The sequence below is a fragment of the Anabrus simplex genome, chromosome 2 (genome assembly GCF_040414725.1).
Source record: "Anabrus simplex isolate iqAnaSimp1 chromosome 2, ASM4041472v1, whole genome shotgun sequence".
NCBI classification, from domain to species: Eukaryota; Metazoa; Arthropoda; class Insecta; order Orthoptera; family Tettigoniidae; genus Anabrus; species Anabrus simplex.
The window spans coordinates 297,654,991-297,670,032 of NC_090266.1; positions in this window are offsets into that span (position 1 = coordinate 297,654,991).

The window sequence follows — 15,042 nt, forward strand, 5'->3', positions numbered from 1 at the left end:
AACAGCAATGAAAACATTACTTCTCTGTATGTTCGAACTGATTAAACACCATTCGGAACTAGAGACCGATCCTGAGGTAAGCAATACAATGGCAGTCGGTGACTTATGTCCAACATTTTGTACATTATTCATAAAACGATACTTTTAGGTTTATGGAAGGTTTGTATGCATTCTGGATTGTTTTTAAACATAAGATATCAAGAAGATTAAAATACAAGCTCTGAATTTCCTTTGAGAAAAGTTCCAGACGTTACTAGTTGATTATATGGTAATATTTATATGGCCTTCTTACAAACATTTGTTGATGTTCGAGGGCAATTAGAAAAAAAAAAAGGTTGACGATTTCCACAACATCTCAAACATGTCAAAAGCAAATTTCAGAAATTACAATATACCTGCTAGTAGATGAACTCTACGTCTGGGAGGCACTATTTAAAAAATTGTAAATATTATGATTGTTCTAGCACCTTCTTCACAGCCCAACCTGGAATCGAAGAACGAATCCTGAGAAATTGATGAAATATCCCTGTACTCAGCCATGGGAACTGCACATGATAATGATAAAAGTAACGAAAACGATTTTTTTTACAATTGCCTTTACGTCGCACCGACACAGATACGTCTCATGGTGACAGTGGGATAGGAAAATCCTCGGAGTGGGAAGGAAGCGGCCGTGGCCTTAATCAAGGTACAGCCCCCAGCACTTGCCTGGCGTGAAAATGAGAAAACCATCTTCAGGGCTGCCGACAGTGGGGTTCGAACCCACTGTCTCCCAGATGCAATCTCATAGCTGCGCGCCTCTAACCGCACGGCCAACTCGCCCGGTAGTGTAAATGAATAATCCGTAACCTTACCTCGACTTCCCTCACTGGAGAAGCGAGTATGAAATAGGCCTGCCACAAGCATAGCTAGTGAACACGCATTCAGTACGGCAGATCTCTTTGCCGAAAGAACAGAGGGAGGTAGTGAACGACCTTCTGAGTATTCGTAGCTTTATGGAAATGAAAGAAATATAGTTTATCAACATCTGAAGTTAAACATCGTGTTGTGTATACGTGAATACGAATTTTCAAGAATATAATACATAGAAACCACAGGCTGACAAAACCGAGAGTCGAACTTGGGAGCTCTGACATTCCTGACGAGATGAAGACCTACAGTATGTTTAGCTACCGAATATGTCAGAATGTATTTGCTGAGCATGTATCTGAACGGTACGTATAAACGCTACACTATACGACATCATAGCGGAAAGTTGGTTTCAAGTTCACGGTTATCAAACATTCTAACTCTGGTGTTCTTCTACTCTTACAGCCTTTCCAAGATCTTGTGTGGTCGCGTGTGCGAACAGTGTCGCACATGTGGATATGAACCCGTTTTACGGCCGGATGCCCTTCCTGCGCCAATATTATATGAAGGGATGTAATCACTATTGCGTATTTCTGTGGTGGTTGGTAGTGTGGTGTGCTGTGTGAATATGAAGAGGAGAAGGTAATGACATATATAAACAACCAAACCTCAATCCAAAAGAATTAATCACACGCAACTAAAATCCCCGACCCAGCCGGGCATCCAACCCGGGAGCCTCTGAACCGAAGGCCTTAACATTGACTATTCATCCATGGAGTCGGACATTGTAATTCTGTTAATATTGTTGTATTATTAGATTGTATCATATTTTGATATAACATTTATGAATGTTACTGATATTGTAACAAATATCTGAACCAGCAACTAATTTCCCTTAACTGCAACCTTTTACAGTCAGTACAGCTCCTCGGCTGAATGGTCAGCGTAATGGTCATGGGTTCAGAGGACCTCACGTTCCGTTCCCGCCCGGGTCGGGGATTTTAGCTGCGTTTTATTGGGAAAGGTCTAGGACTGGGATGGTAGCGCCGTACCGTTAATGAAGGTACAGTCCCAGCATTTGCCTGGGGTGAAAATGAGGAAAAAAAGGAAAAACATCGTCAGGGCTGCTGGCGGTGGGATTCGAACCCACTATCCCCGGAATGCAATCTCATAGCTGCGAGACCCTAAACGCACGGCCATCTCGCTCAGCTCCGTCATACGAAAATTATTTCAGAACTGTATGAGATTTTTCTTTGTATGATGAAAACTTTAAACACTTTGCACAACAGACTTACAATAATGAAATTGCAGAGTTATATTTACCATTTGATCATGTCCACACAATGCGAAAAATCTGGTTAAATATTTTCTTAAGTCAGGTTACTCCATTGATCGGCCTCACTGGATCGATAATATTGTTTCTTTTGCTTTTGCTGTGGAAGCAATGTATTACTGTGAACAGGACGACTGTACCCGTACATCTTTCATTTGCCGTTCATGATGCAAACAGAGGTTTTGTTGTAATCACTTCCTAAAATCAGAGAACTATCATTTTGGTATAGGGGCTGCCTGGCCGAGGCGGCAAGGGCATGCTCGGTTCACCCGGAAGGACGTGGGTTCGATTCACCTTCAGGAAGTCAAAAATTTCAGAATCGAGTTTATATTTCCGGAGGTGCAGATGGCCCTGAGGTTCATTCAGCCTACACAAAAATGAGTACAAGGTTAATTCCTGCCGACAGGGGCGGGCGGGGGTAGAGTTAACCACTGTCTCCCACCATGTGCCGAGGTTATGGATAATCGAAGGCTTCACTTTCCACCCCTTCTAGGGCCTTCATGGTCTGAACGGAGATGAGATCATTTTGCTAAAAACAATATGTAATGTTACTTAGGAGAATGCGATTTTGATTAGTGTCTTCATACCTAATGATTTAATTCGCAATTCTGATACTGCAAACTTGTACTTTGCAGAGAGTGGGACAATAATAATAATAATAATAATAATAATAATAATAATAATAATAATAATAATAATAATAATAATAATAATAATAATAATAATAATAATATCTTTACGTCCCACTAACTACCTTTTCCGGTTTTACGAGACGCCGATGTGCCGTAATTTGGTCCCGCAGGAGTTCTTTTACGTGCCAATAAATCTACCGACATGAGACTGACATATTTGAGCACCTTCAAATACCACCGGACTGAGCCAGGATCGAACCTGTTAAGCTGGGGTAAGAAGGCCAGCGCCTCAACCGTTTGAGCCACTCATCCTGGCGATATGTTGATTATGATGTAATATAACATTGTATGTTACTGTTATCAAAGTCGTTTTGCTACTGTACACAAATATGTCACAAGACCATAAATTGTGTTAAACGTTTACGTCTTTAACCTGTTGTGGTCAAGTTGTCCTTCCCCGTAGTGCTCTGAAACCATTCGTCATATTCAGCTGAAATTTTGAATGGAACTTTCAAATAAACTGTACTTCTTGTCCACAGAGTTTCATCTCGGTATCTGGGATATCGACTAGAAAGGGTTCCTCGTAATTATTGATTAACATTATTTAAACTGATAATCATTCATTTGATCAACGCGTAATCTCATCGCAACACCCAACAGTGCTTCGATCCATTGCATACTTTGAGATTTACTCTTCTTGAACTATGTTAAATCGCACAGAATTCCTGATGGATGTGCTTTCTTACAACACAATTATATTAAACTTACGTCTTAAAATACAAAATTGTCATATGTCATAAGTAAGGTATTGTTGTAAAATTATTTGGTACAATTCCGATAAAGAACAATTATTAAGACATCACTTACTTGATAAAACCCTGTATTTAATTATATACTAGCTGATGTACCCGTGCTTCGCTACGGGATTTGCAGAAAGACTGACTTGGTGGTTTCCCTAACTGAATTCAACATATGTCATTACAAAAACGTCAGTAGGAATGTAGCGATTGAAAGCAATGTAATCATATAAAATACTCGATCAAATGAAAAACCGCACACTTTCTCACTTTCAACGAACAGTACTACGATGCCGATCTAAGAGTCCAAAGTTCCAGAGCTGGAATAACCAGGTCGTAGACTGCCGTGAACACTCCTCTGTCATTATTCCGTTAAATATGGACACTACTCATTCCAATCAGTGCCTCAGAATAGGGATTGAATAGCTCGAATACTATGATGAACCAGTGTGTTACGTACCAGATATATCAGAAAATGTATGAACCAGAGGAATGGCATGCTAAAGAAGAAAGTTATCTTACTCCCCAGCTACTTCCCGCTGTTACAGTCGGTACGACCAGGCGAGTTGCCCGTGTGGTTAGAGGCGCGCCGCTGTGAGCTTGCATCCGGGAGATAGTGGATTCGAAATCCACTGCCGGCAACCCTGAAGATGGTATTCCGTAGTTTCCCATTTTCACACCAGTCACACCAGGCTGTACCTTAAAGCCAAGGCCGCTTCTTTCACACCACTATTAATTTCCTATCCCATCGTCGCCATAAGACCTACCTGTGTTGGTGCGACGTAAAGCAAATTAAAAAAACCTCGGTACGCTGCAGTAATCCTATCTATCGGGGATGAGAGGAAACAGAAGACAAAAAGCACATCACAACAAACAATGGTCAATGTAATGTTATTGTTGATAAAGTGTATGAGTTTTCTATAATGCAGGCCTTCACATTAGTTTTCTTTCGACTCTGTGATATTAGGGTGTCTTACAAAATTATTTATATCGTAGACTGTAGTTCTTTATTCTCAGACTTTACATACCGATTTTCACTAAATTCTGTTTACCCATTTTCTCGTGACTCGGCGCTGATATGGACTTAGTAACAAAAATCCAAAATCATGAATATCACTGATTATATGCGGTACGGTAACAATGTATAAGACATAAGTGATCGGAAAATTAATAACTTCTTACATAACTACTACTAACTTACGACATAACTAAAGTTATGTTAGTTATGTAGTATTTATCGATACGACCACTAATAACATAAATAACTTATTTGAGAATTACATTTCAGGCCTTCCCCTAAACTACCATTTCACTCAACGTGAATAAAATAATTTGTAACCTAGATTGCAGTGGTTCATCACCCGACATTACATACCGATTTTCATTAAATTCTATTCAGCCGTTTTCTACTGATGCGTAGACAGACAGACAGACAGACAGACAGACAGACAGACAGACAGAAATTACAGAAAAGTAAGAAAAGCATTTCCTTGCTATTGTGGGCATGACAGATACAGAAATATAATTAATTTCAAATTCTGAGCAATGCACAGGCAAAACACGTATTTTATACATAGATTACATTTCAGGCCTTCCCCTAAACTACCATTTCACTCAGTGCGAATAACATTATTGATAGTCTAGATTATAGCGACCTATTCCCCGACTTAGCATACCAATTTTCGTGAAGATACGACCACTAATAAAATACATATTTGACAATAAAATTTTAGGCCTTCCGCTAAACTACCATTTTTCTCAGCGTGTATAGCCTATATTGTAGAGAATTATTTCCCATCTATGTCTAGCGATTTTCATTAAGACACGGCCTCCAATAACATAAATATTTGAGAATAAAATTTCAGGCGTTCCCCTAAACTACCATTTCACTCAGCGTGATTAAAATAATTTATAGCCTAGATTGTAGCGGTTGATCACCCGACTTTTCATTCCGATTTTCATTAAATTGTCTTGAGCCGTTTTCTCGTGATGCGTGTACAGACAGACAGACAGACAGACAGAAATTACGGAAAAGAAAAAAATTGCTTTTTCTTGTTACTGGGGACATGACCGATACAGAAATACCATTCTTTTCAAATTCTGAGCAATGTACAGACAAAACTCTTATTTTATATATATAGATTACATTTCAGGCCACGTTAATGAAAAGCTGCCAACCTCACTACAGCAGTTAGCAAGTCGTCTTTATTCTGTTCCCAACATAGCATATTCGAACCCGGCTGAGGTAAGAGCCAACTGAGGATGTTTACAGTAAACTTGACAACTACCTACTTTCCGCTGGCTTCCAGCACGAAAAACAATTCATGTGAAAAAGAATTTCAACCTTTCCTAGTCTCATAAAATCTAGAGCATTTGAAGGGATATGAAATTATTTTAGTGTTACTAGTAATAGTAGTAGTAGTTGTGTCATTACAAAGTTGGTAAAGTTCAAATACTACCTATCCTCACTGTACATGTTGAGTAGCTTACGGAAAGTGAACCAGGTGGAAAGATGTACAGTATATGTCGCAGTGCGTGCAATTCATCCTTTGAATACCAAGCGTCTCCACTTCCGACTTATGAAGGAAACCTATTCATAGCTTAGATCTCTCCCAAGCCGAGCGTGAGAATATAAACAGGTTAAATGTCAATATAATATGAAACTACGACCTGTCTCTGATGAAGAGCTGTAATCTCATGAGCCGAACGACCAACACAAGCATGAGCCAGGCTCCTAATTTCACTGAATATCTGAACAGAACGTTGCAAGAATGAGTCATATTTTAAACGTATTTTAATACACCAGGTTGCAAAGGGTTCAAAATAGTGAATAGTTACGATTGTCTATTTCGTTGTTTCTGATTCCATAAAATGCTTTACAATGTTATTTGAATTTAAAGAAAAATAGGAAATATTCCCCTTATTTCATATACTGTACAGTATAACCTTTATTCAACATTAATACATTATTATTAATATATTTCCTTTTTTATGTTCTTATTATTACTTTTATCACTCTAATTGCCCTACTGATATATAATCTATCTTAGTGTATCTGCCCGTAGTATTATTCTTTGCAGAATTACTATATCTTACTTTTATGTTTAAATTTATAAGTGTCATTGGTTAAAGTGGTTAAGTGCAAGAAAGGGACGTGAGCCCTAAATTCTAAACAATTTAGGTAAGGAATTAAATAAATAAAATCAACAATCTTTTCCATAGACATATCATAGTTACATGAAGTCATACAAGGATTCTGAAATCGAATCAATAAGCAGAAAACGAACGAAACGTGAGTTACATTAAGGTTCATGCATGAAGTATGCATTTATTATCAAAAGTGTTCTTGATTAAAGCTCTGACTTTCTAGGAAATATTTCATTTCTTTTTCTAAAAGAAATCCTCTCTTATCACCGTCGCTTCGGGGTAACAGCTTCGGACATCGATGCCAACAACCTTTGTACTTGTTGAATGTGTCATATAACTTGTGAGGCTGTGGTATCTGTACTAGTGAATTTAAATCTAACTATGATTAAGATTGGGAAGTGAGTAGCCATGACGTTTATGTTAGGTATCAGCCCAGTATTCGTCTGAATTGGAAGAAGGAAATCGCGGACCACAGGCTCTGCGACTAGAGAGAGTGTCTTCATAACCCCTTCCTCTTTTAACTTATATTTCTGAGGTTCAATGCACTCCATTTTAATTCCTAAAACCAGTATGAAATGCATGGCAAAGCTCGGAGATGACTCCAGTTAACAAAGTGGAAACGCAGCTGTGTTAAACTCTTACATCACGGTGGTATCAAACTAGGAATTCACATTCCCTGGAAGTTCTGACAAAGTATAGTCTGTGCTACACGTCCTTTAATGGTACCCATCAATAATCTTATTCATTCTGCAGTGAATCTTCAACTTGTAGGCTACACTGTATCATAGAATGGCCATTCTAAACAGACGTATTCCCACCGAGCTCGATAGCTGCAGTCTCTTAAGTGCGGCCAGTATCCAGTATTCGGGAGATAGTAGGTTCGAACCCCACTGTCGGCAGCTCTGAAAATGGTTTTCCGTGGTTTCCCATTTTCACACCAGGCAAATGCTGGGGCTGTACCTTAATTAAGGCCACGGCTGCTTCCTTCCCACTCCTAGCCCTTTCCTGTCCGATCGTCGCCGTAAGACCTATCTGTGTTGGTGCGACGTAAAACAACTAGCAAAAAAAAAAACAGACGTATTTCTTGATAGTATAAGTAACTGAAATTCTGCATCACATGTTACAGTGTATGTTGTTGGGTATTCAGCCCGAAGGCTGGTTTGATCCTCTGCAGCTCCGCCAACAGCTGTCATAAACAGCCCAGGCGTCACTGAAGGGGCGTACTAGGGAAATGAGGAGTGAGGTAGTTTCCCGTTGCTTTCCTCACCGAGCCAGCCGCTGCTATTACATATCAGTCTGCCAAGCCCACTGAAATGCATGCCCCAACCGACCCTATGAGCGATATTTTCACACCATTCATAACAGGGACTGGCTGAATAAGCAATGGTATTACTAGCATCACTCATACCTACCTCACTTTCATATTGTCAAAGCCAAGGATGAGACTGTGACAGGTCAACGAAAGTAACAAAATTTGATATAGCCCATACCAGAAGACATAGTGCACTGTAAACACTACATCTCGCCAGCAAAGGCATACATGTTACAGTACAGTAACCAATTCATTTTCAATCATTTCAATTTCCCTTCGAGTAAAGCTCTAATATTCTACGAATGTTGCAAATGACATGAAGAAACAAAGTTTACTTCCTTCCTGATTTTTAAATCATCCTTCTTTATTCTCCTTGTCTGACACACATTTTACGATGCATTCAGATGAAGATCCTGCTAAACATTGGTTTACTTTTCCTAGTATTGTCTCAGAGTATCAGTTTACTAGTGTTAGGCTTATAACTGGAAGTGACGCGATACCAAATGGCATCCTCGGATTTCTCACCTAGGTGGCCACGGTTCGAATTCCCAACAATATATAGCCTATGCGATTTATGAAGTGAAAAGTCACGTCCTTGTAGCTCGGATTCGACATAAATCTGGCGATCCCGTGACTATAATAGTGATACACGATAACTATAACCATGCTTGCTTGCTTGTAACTGCATGGAAAATTTAAAGATCTCGGACACTGGTGTTACCGACATTTCGTGATAAAGGAAATTGTGTATTTTTCGGATGTACTGTCACGTTACTGCCAAAACAGGTCCGCCGATATAATGCGCTACACAAAGCGATATCTTTAATCTGCTAAGAGGTTCGGACGGGAATTTTGTTAGGAACTTTAACTACTGAACATTCATACATAATCCTTTCCATATACTTTCATACGTCATACCACATTTCCAAGAAGTTAAGCAGAATTCTTTAAATTAGGCCTCTCCTACAGTTAGCGCACATTTAGTGCATTCAAGCCGTGCGTCGTTTAGATTAACATCTGTAAACTTGATGAGAGCGTAACTGAAAATTAACCTGCTCTTTCTCTTGCAAGTAGACTTCCCTTCTTGCTCTGCACTTCATCCCATCTAGCTGTGATACTCCGAACCTTATATTGCAGAGCCATCTACAGTTAAAGCCGGAAGGTACGCTTGGCAACGCTGTATCTATCTGTCAAGCGGAGGCCGAGAGAAAAGGGGGCATGTCTTATTTTGAATGACTTCACCCATATTCACTACATTTAGACCAACATGACGATTGTGATAAATGCACACTATTCGTAAAATGGTACTAAGAAACACACACAACAGTAAATGCATTCACTGATGTTAGAAATGTACGTTTAACATGAATAAGAACAAAATACTTTAAGAATAGTACTCACAAGCTCGATTATTGTGGAGCGTCGATAGCTTCCTCCGCTTAGTGTTTTTATCCTCACTGCTGACATAACTCGTGTTCTTCATCCGCTTTCAGCACTTATTTAATACGACATTGGGAAAATGTAGACAATAAACAATCTATCGCACCATTATTGTCACGCCCACAATGACGGCGTTCTAACCAGAACTGTTGATTGTCATCTCTTCCTAAAGCAGCTCAGGATAGAGAGAAGAGAAATCATTCTTTATAATTTTCACAACCCAGATGGTCTTCGTATACCACTATTCTGCAGACACACACAATACCATGTGATGGCACCACCAACCCACCTCTCTGAAGTTCTTCAAAATAGGGATCACCTGTTTCATTACTTTGCAGGAGACCTAAACAAGTGTCACAGCTTATCCTTCTGGATATTATCTTCATTGTATTCCCAGAAATGTACAGCATATTACCCCCTGACATCTCAAAATGCCCACAAAAGAAATTCACATGATAAATGTGAGTCTAACTTGTTTGTTATTTCCATTTTCAGCCCAGTAACATCTGTCTCGATGGAATCAGACATTTCTAATTGGCTACAGCCAAACCTCACTTTTCCATACCATCACCACCACCACCTCAACACTAGAAACACCCTTAATCCTAATTTTCATCTCACTTTCTAGGACTTGAAATGCAGTTACATAGTAGTTACAACCAATTAGCTATAAGTACTGACTAAACCTTATTTCTAAGCTATCATTTTGAACGTTTCTTGACAGTAATAATTTGCTTTCAATAGTTACAAACGAAACGTTTTGAGTAGGGCCTAACTCTTTCTCCTTTTAGTGCAAATAATAACAACAATGTTACTTGCTATACGTACTAATAACTACCTTTACGGTTTTTGGAGACGCCAAGGTGCCGGAATTTTTTTTTTTTTGCTAGTTGTTTTACGTCGCACCGACACAGATAGGTCTTACGGCGACGATGGGCCAGGAAAGGGCTAGGAGTGGGAGGGAAGCGGCCGTGGCCTTAATTAAGGTACAGCCCCAGCATTTGCCTGGTGTGAAAATGGGAAACCACGGAAAACCATTTTCAGGGCTGCCGACAGTGGGGTTCGAACCTACTATCTCCCGAATACTGGATACTGGCCGCACTTAAGCGACTGCAGCTATCGAGCTCGGTGTGCCGGAATTTAGCCCCTCATGAGTTATTTTACGTGTCACTAAATCTGCCGACACAAGGATCTTTTCTTTTAACACTTTTCGATGATAAATATTTTGGAAAATTTGAGGAAATAATTGGACATGCATCAGGGAGAAGCTCATTAGGTTTAGGTGATAGTATAGTTACGTTGACTTTACTGTCACAAATTTTATCCCCTGTTGAAAAACTTCCGTGTGTGACATGTTTTATGCATACGACTGAATCCTTCCCAGGTTCCCAATTATCCCGTTTAAAATGACAAATCCATTTTTGTTTTAATTCCTCGTCTGAAGGAAAACTAAACGAGGTCACAAAATACTTTTTAATGCTATAGTTGTTACGATACATGGGAACACAACATTTTCTGGGCATCTGCAAATACACGAAACATTTTATTAATAAGCCAAATTCACTCCGCACCATCACAAATAATAACGTTATTGATTTAACGTCGCACTAACTACTTTTACGGCTTTTGGGAGACGCCGAGATGCCGGAATTTTTCCCGGAGGAGTTCTTTAACCTGCCAGTAAATCTACCGACACGAGACTGACGTATTTGAGCACCTTCAAATACCACCGGACTGAGCTGGGCTTAGAAAGCCAGCTCTACAGTCCAAGCTATTCAGCCCTGGTTAGCCTTCACGTTATTTCGATAATAGGCTCTGCATACGCTTATTCTATCACTTATCTTGTTATATGTAGGTACTCGAACATATTCGTGAAAAATTAAACGAAACACGAGACGAAGTTCACTAGACATCAACATACACGGATAGATCCCGCGCTTTCACCTTGGCCTCCACTGGACGTTGCCAAACTTACATGACTCCGGCTTGTAACTGTAGTCGGCTATGTTATATTGCCATGATAAATTTCATTTTCGGGGTTGGTACACCCTTTTCGTGGACTATTACGATGCCATTAACTGTGGCCAATCAGCTACCAGTCTGCCGTCTCTAAAACGGCGAGCCAGTGACTCAGTGGTCAGCTTCTCGGTCTCTTTTCCGTGTGAAACAGAACTTGTAAACGTCGCGTGGCTTGTTGCTGGCAAGGTAAGGGCAATTACTGTAAGGACTCCTACGTTCGACGGGACTCCTCTCCTGTTTTATGGAGATATTTAATCTGAAATAATGCATATGTTACGAGAGGGCCTTCGTATTAATCAACTCAATCATGTACGGAATAATTGTATCATTTAGCGAAGTACAGAACTGAAATGTAGGTGTTAGGAGTGGAGTAAGATTTTCGAGAAATTTCTCACGATATCCTCATCACTTTTCTTTTACTGCGACTAGGTATTTTCAAAATTATAACCTTCATTAACCGCTTTTTATTTGCCTTGCACCTAGCTGCAGTACAGGTTGGGCTTAATTCCTGATACAGTTGGGCACACTAAATATTTCTTCCATTTTATTTTATTATGTGGATCTCATACTATATCAAACCTTCAACCTTTTCCTAATTTAGATCTTTTCAAGAACTATTCTTTCGTCTGGCTTTGGTGAATTTTTTTCCTTCTACCTGTAATGTAGTATGCGATTAGCTCTTGCATTTTAGAGAAGAAATACTAACTAGGAATCTTCTTGGGAGTTATAATAATAATAATAATAATAATAATAATAATAATAATAATAATAATAATAATGCTATTGGATTTACGTCCCACTAACTACTTTTAAAGTTGTCGGAGGCGCCGAGGTGCCGAAGTTGAGACCCGCAGGAATTGTTTTACGTGCCAGTAAATCTACCGACACGAGGCTGACGTGTTTGAGCACGTTCAAATGCACATCCACATCTCCGATGCTTTTGATTTATGTCTTTCGCGTTTCCCCCGAGTCCTACTTTCACGTCCATACGTAAGCACACTCCAGGCAAAGCTCTTCACAAATGCCTGACTTGTTTATATAGGGTGTACCAGAACTATACTGACAAAAATATCAGGGATGTTCTTCGTGTTATGCTAAGAAAGATGGTACGATCGGATTGGCGGAATTTTTTTTTTTTTTTCGAAAAATGAGGTTAATTTGTTACATCCGGTCTCGCGATTCTAATTGACAAACTTCCCGTATTTGCTATGCCAGATAGCCAGCCACTGCCCGTTGCTGTGCCTCAGAAGAGGGAGGTGAAGGGAGGGAAACTGGGAAGTTGGAGACAGAGGTAATGCTCGGTATGAATGCTCAAGTTTCTCGTTCGTTTCGCGTAGTAGCTTCCCAGTCCCATTAGGCAGTGTAGAGTTTGTTCTGCACAAAGTGACTAACATATGAATCCCATAGAAAGAGAAGATGTACTTGTACCAATAATGAAGACAGCTTTTCGGGTCGTTCGCCACACACCACACATCCCGAACAGAGTCTATCATCGCTGTGAACTGTGCATCAAAGCAGGAGGATGGCATATTGAACATGTATTCTAATCAAACCATATAGCGTATTGTTTCCCTCGTTCAGTATTTCATTCCAGTTACAAAGCTGTGCGTGAAGGAATACACAATCGTGTGGTGGCAGCGTATTAAATAATAATGAACGTTACTGCGACCAACAGACGAGAGGAGAAACGATCTGGAGCATTCTCTGACTGAAAAATGTGCCTTAATTACGGTGTGTTCTTGTACTGTGTGTGCAGTTACGTCTGTTTAATAAAAGAACTGTGGATGTAGCCTGTAAGAGGCAAGACAATCCTGCACGGGTCGAACGAGGGAAAATGTGCATACGCGCGGAGCATCATTTCTGTCTCCGTCATACACCCAGATTCCTCACCCTCCTCTTCCCTTCCCTGAAGCAATGCAGCGGCTTGTGCTCTGACTCTGACACCAGAGGTGCTAACCTTTGAAATGGGTTATAAGTAATCCCCACACCCCCTACACTCACCTTCAGAAAATTGTAGAGTTAAATCCAAAGCATGACACCTCGTTTGCCCTTGCTGACAGCAAACTATTCTAAGGTATTTCATATTACACAATACTATTTGCACATTACCAGTTAGTTCTGTCATAAAACATTCTTTGTAGCTTGTTTCGTACCCAGCATCTGCTTTTCAGTGTAGGTTTCGTTTGAAGCATCCTTTACCGTGTGATGACATTTCTGTCCTTTGAACCATGAGCAATTTTGCGCTTAATGTCGGTCTGAATGGTCCAGTTTTTCATATCAACACTGATAACTCTTCCAGTGGGAGAGTATCTGTCAAGTACAATTAATGCTGCAAATATAATATTATTTAGAACATCACTTAAAGAAGAGCACATTAGAGCTCCTTCTTTTACAAATAATTTCACAACGCTCACGCTTAGCAAAAGGAAGTAACGATCGAATGAGTATCGTTACCAACTATCAAGCACTGAAACGAGGGTGATTGAGCAGTAATTCTCGAAGGTATTAGATATTTTTCCTTCTTCCCTTTATTTTGTAGATTTTTTGTGATAATGCCACTTTTCCGTAATCATTCCCCCTTTGAACGCAACGCCGTGATAGTGAGGTGAAATCCGTAATAGTTGGCACCTCTGTATCATAGCAAATACGGCGAGTTCGTCGATTTGAATCAAGCGCCCGAAAGTAACTGGTTAACCTCATTTTCTCCAAAAGAAAAATTGTCTCCGCCAATCTAATTGCACCATCGTCCTTAACATTACACGAAGAGCACCCCTGATTATTTTGTCAGTATAGTTCTCATACATCCTGTATGTTCATCTACTTACTGCTCAGTATATGTTTTTGCTTTGGAAGGTTTCTTAGCCGTGGCTATTCTGTTCTTCACCTCGTGGATACTTATATTGACACTGGTGACTGTGTTTCCGAGCTAAAACATATTGGCTGACCTGCTTAATTTTTGAAACACCGACTTTTATATCAACCCCATGTCTTTATAACCATTGACTTCAATCAATCAATCAATCAATCAATCAATCAATCAATCAATCAATCAATCAATCAATCAATCAATCAATCAATCAATCAATCAATCAATCAATCAATCAATCAATCAATCAATCAATCAATCACTACTGATCTGCATTTAGGGCAGTCGCCCAGGTGGCAGATTCCCTATCTGTTATTTTCCTAGCCTTTTCTTAAATGATTGCAAAGAAATTGGAAATTTATTGATCATCTCCCTTGGTAAGTTATTCCTATCCCTAACTTCCCTTCCTATAAATGAATATTTGCCCCAATTTGTCCTCTTGAATTCCAACTTTATCTTCATATTGTGATCTTTCCTACTTTTAAAGACACGATCCAAACTTATTCGTCTGCCGATGTCCTCCCACGCCATCTCTCCACTGACAGTTCGGAACATACCACTTAGTCGAGCAGCTCGTCTCCTTTCTACCAAGTCTTCCCAGCCCAAACTTTGCAACATTTTTGTAACGCTACTCTTTTGTCGGAAAT